The sequence below is a fragment of the Pinus tabuliformis genome, chromosome X (assembly GCF_031772625.1).
Source record: "Pinus tabuliformis cultivar Carrire ecotype Pingquan chromosome X, CPIR1, whole genome shotgun sequence".
Classification (NCBI taxonomy): domain Eukaryota; kingdom Viridiplantae; phylum Streptophyta; class Pinopsida; order Pinales; family Pinaceae; genus Pinus; species Pinus tabuliformis.
In genome coordinates this window covers 1,204,872,137-1,204,877,135 of record NC_142308.1, presented here as the reverse complement: position 1 = coordinate 1,204,877,135, position 4,999 = coordinate 1,204,872,137, and positions in this window count along the sequence as shown.

Genomic DNA, 4,999 nt, shown 5'->3' with positions numbered 1-4,999 from the left:
GCGAAGAAAGTGTAAAGGGAATATGGTATGAGTTCCCCTATTTGGTCACAGAGTAGGATATTTTTTCAGTTATCTCTAACTGGTAAAGCGTGTGGCTAGACCCTGGCAAGGAAGCCGAAGGAGACTAGGAAGGGACCAACAAAACAAAAGGTATGCTGAAGGAAGACCCCAAGAAGGTCACAATGGACCTTGTGAAGAATATTGCGGAGGAGCTAGAGCGCGTAGACGAAGAGGAGCCAGATACAGATGAACCAGAGCAAAGTGGAGCAGACTCTTTGAAGGAGATAGAAGATATTGAGTCTCCTTTCATACTAAATAAGAGGAAGAAATCCACCACAGGAGGTGAAAGAAAGAAGCAGAAGTATAACAAGACCTCCAACATTGAATTGATGGTCCTCACTGAGGGGGACATAGATGATATTGGTGACATTATGCGCTCTGTCAGCAAGGACATGTGGGGACACATAGAGGATCAATACAATTTAGTACTGTCATAGGTACAACAAGGCCTTAGAGAGATACAAGTGCAAGAAAGCACGATTTAAATGAGCATGGTTCAGGTGAGTGAGAATCAAAAGAGTGTGGAAATGACAAGTGTGACACCAACATTACTCTCAATGTTGGTGGTAACAATAGAGGTATGCACAATGCCTATTCTAGGAGGGTCACTGCAATTTCCTACTATAGTGGTTTAGGCATCAACGCCATATGGGAGAAACTTAGAGCTAAACTTAGGGTGCTTCCCATTCAAGCACCACATGAACTCCACTAGGGAGTATCTATTGAATTAAAAATCTAGGAAGAGAGGGCACTCTTTGTGATCGAGGACATCAAGAGGCACAATGAGTAGTTAGTTGAGGAAGATTCCAGAGTGATGCAGGATAGGGACACAACTATTACATGTAGGAAGGAGGTGGAGGACACCATCACTCAGACTTGTATTGAGCTACCAGAACTCCTCATCTAGACTGAAGAAGATTTCGAAGAGAAGCTCCACAATCTAGCAACCGTGGTGAAGGAATCCAAAGCAAAGGTGGAACACGTGAAGTTTGAGATGCAGATGTAGGTTGCAAAGCTACAGATGAAGTTACAACCAACAACACCTCCATAAGTTCAAAAGTAGCACGAGGCTGCTATTAAGGTAGATATGGAAATGTGGGCCTTGCTGCAGGAGGACCCACATGTGCAGAAGATTGAGGCAAACATATAAGATAAACAACTGTATTTTGATGAAATTAGGGCAACAACACTGACCTTATCACCTGTGCAATGGTTCAATAGACTCCAGGAAGGGAAGGCTATTCAGAATCAAATAGACAAACTGCGATGAAAATCCTCAATCATTTCAGCAAGAATGCAGTCATCGGCTGATGAAGCTAGTAAAATCTCTTTGTTTGTCAAAAGTAAACTAAAAGGAATGCAACAGATGCAATGGAACATTGGCTTAGCGGTAGAGGGGCCAACTACTGAGAATTTGGTCGGGGAGGTTCGACAAGTCGCCACACCGTGCACAACATAGCTTCAAGCATTGAAGATAGATTTCAACGACCTAAAAGCGAACATGAAGGACATACTAGCGGAGTGATTTGGGATAAGTCACATCTTTGTTTTGGGGGCCTTTTGGGCTGGGTACCCCCAGGTCTAATTTTGTCTATGTTTTGAGTCAATTTTGATGTAATATTGTAAAGTCTCCACATTTTGAGGAGCGGAGAGTGCAAAACATTAAGAGCCAAAGGGGATTTTACGAAGGTCAAAGCCCCTTATTTTGTAAAGGGATGAGATGTTTTGAGTAAACAATGAGCTCCGCCCATGGTTTGCAGACCATGGTAATGTAATGTAAAAGATATAAAAGGGAGTCATCTAGGAGTCATTAGGAAGTTAAGTTCTCAGCTTATGGATAGTTGATGAGTAAGATTTTGAGTCTATAATTCTATATTCTAGTGAAGGGGAAGGTTCTTGCAGCTGAGTCCATGAAGACCTTAGTAAGTCTGCAACTGAGTGCGTGGGCCCCTACAAATATGTGGACAAGGTTAGAAGAATTGTATGTATTGAAGATCTGAAGCAATAAAGTATATTTGAAGCAAATCTGTGAATTCTTTGTATATTGATATGTTTGTGTGTTTTATGCTCAATTATTATTCGACTCTCTGTGATATTGTCTTAATTACATTGTGAAGGTCCAAATCTAATTTTGTATGTTAACTTATGCATGTTAGAACACGTAGGCAAAGCTCGTAGATCTACTTAAGTACAAGTTGCTTTAAGTCTGTGATTCTAAATATAAGGGTTCATGAAGGTGAAATCATGCCCTTGCTTCTACATCACATAGCTTTTTTGATGTAGAAACCTGGTTGTAGCATCGCCCAATACTACCTCGGGTGAGACTGCAGTCTGCGCTAAGAAAATTGTTGCCGAAAGGGGTGGTAGTGTTAGAATTTGTTGGTTAGTGCAATTAAATCTGAAACTGGGTCCAAGCCCCCTCAAGCCAACAATACATCACCCTACATTGCATAATAGTATTGATTTTTTTATTTTCTAGCATAGTTACCAGAATCTTGAAAGGAAATATAAAAATTAATACTATTAAGAAGTTTTGTATAGTTATAATTTGTTCCTCTAGCATCAAATAGCTTCCCTGACCTAGTTTGTGCTACCCATGCTTCTTAAGCCTTGCCTTGGTTTCCTTCAAAGTGTTGAGGAGCCTATGAAAAGTTTTAAGTGTTTTATATATTAAAATTTTATTCAAAACTAAAGAAAATTAAACTTATTGAATTCAAGATGTAATTTTTACCTTTCTTGACCAGGTGGTTCTTTCCCTTGTTTTCTCATTTCCTTCTCCTTTGCATCATCAATGAGGCCCTTCCATTCTATATTAAGAATCATGGGAGGGTGCTCATACCTAGGATTTTCTACCAATTTTCTCCTACAGTGGTCTTGTAGGTGTTTTAACTATTTTCCAACTGTAGTGGTGACCTTAGTTTTATTGAAGGTATATATCCCAAATAGATCTTCAAGGTAGTCGATAAGATATTTTATAAGGTAGAATTTTGGCAATTCCATCATCTGCGTATGGTGGTATCAAAAATGTCTAATGCTTTGTCGTCCTTTTTTGTATAAAACAAGTTGTTACCTACATGCAAAAGGATATGATCACTAGTTTGAAAATAATAATATAGATGACTTATGTTTAGATAGAAAACACGAAATATTTAAAACATAAAAAAATACCAAGATTTTTTGGTGTTTTTATTGGAATTCTTTCCTCATTCACTAAAAATATGCAATAAATTTTCCTCGTGCTATTAACACGTGATGTTGCAGGAAATAAACCCATAATGTTATTAGTACTATGGTCACCTCTGTCACCACCTAATCCAGATCCTAGCTTCATGTTTGGTTCAGGAATCATGTGCTCATTGGTCACAACCAATGGTGTGGACCCAACGTCAATACTAGGAGCATGACCAATCAAAGGTGGAGTAGTGAATAGTTTCCTCACAAATATATGTTTGGTGCTAATGCTCGCTAGACACTCATGTTGTCTTGTTAATTCCACTAGTACCAACACCAAGGCGAGGATAATGACATGAATGCTACTGGGGGAAAATTTCCTCCAAATAACTCAACATAAGAAATAAAATACCTTTCTGATTAAATAATATAAAAGTTAAAAAAAAAAAAGTTCACTTTAAAATATGGTTATTATCTTGTATTATTGAATATTTTTTCTCAATTTATTGAGCATAGCCTTGATCATATGAATTTCTTGCCTATTGTGAACTGACTCCATAATTTGTTTGTTTGCTTTTGCCACATACTTTCTTATTGTCACCTCAAAGTTGAGGGATGACCACAACTCTTCCTCATCAAGAACATCATTTTCATGGTGCTCAGACTAAATATATCAACAAAAAAAAAAATTATTATTTCGATTATATAAACAAATAATCAAAATTTCACATTAAATGTAAAGTGGAATTGTTATTTATTTAGTTTTGAAGGTGTAGGTGATTTTCCAAAAGGATCAACCTGACATATAATAATATAATTATAATAGTGAAATATTTTTAAAAATTTTAAAAAATAGTTATTAACATAAACATTTAATTGAGGGACATACAAACACATACAAACATGATGAATAAAAAACTAGTTCTATAAATTGATTCAATATATCCTCTCATCCCTTTGACTTTTTGGCTTAAACATGTAGTTTGAATTGGATGACAATTTTTTTTGTAGCAACTGCTTTATTTTCTTCCCTATTTTTCTATTTTGTTATCCAATCTTGAGGAAAGTACATTGATTTCAATGCATGGGCCCTAGATAGAATGATGCATCAAGCTTCAAAACAAGTCGTTATGAAACAAACATAAACTTCAAGTAATATCTTCTAACAACAATTTAACATAGGTTAATTTTATAAATTGCCTAAGTTTTTGTTGTCATTTCTAAAACACCCTCCAAAATTTGGCTTATGCTCAATTTCAGAGCCTTCTTTGGTCTTGTAGATTGTTGTCACAAACATTGGTACTCATTTCATGTGTTTTCTTGAGGAGTTATTTTTCCCCTTTGAAAGATGGGAAAAATGTCATATTCTAGCATGTCGACTGCCACCTATTCTGTAAAATACTGTTTTGGTAGTTTCAAGAGGTCACCTTTGTGTAAATGAGTTGTTCTAACCATGTAAATATCTACCACACTCATTTCCAAAGTTTTACGCAATGTCACACAAGTGTTGTCACGGTTGTCGCCAAGTGTACCTTAAGTGTTGCACTTGTTTTCAAGGTGTCGTAAAGCTGTCACATGGAGGGAAATGCATTTTCATGTGTCTTGGATGATATATTTTTGTTGTGTCATCACATATTCTAAGTGTGTGATCAAAGTCAAAGTTTATCGTTGTTCACATCAACCACACTGATCCCATACTTAGTCATTTCTGGAAAGCTCCTCAACCAAGCAACTAGCTTCAACTAGCCTCCCTGGACTATGCACTGCG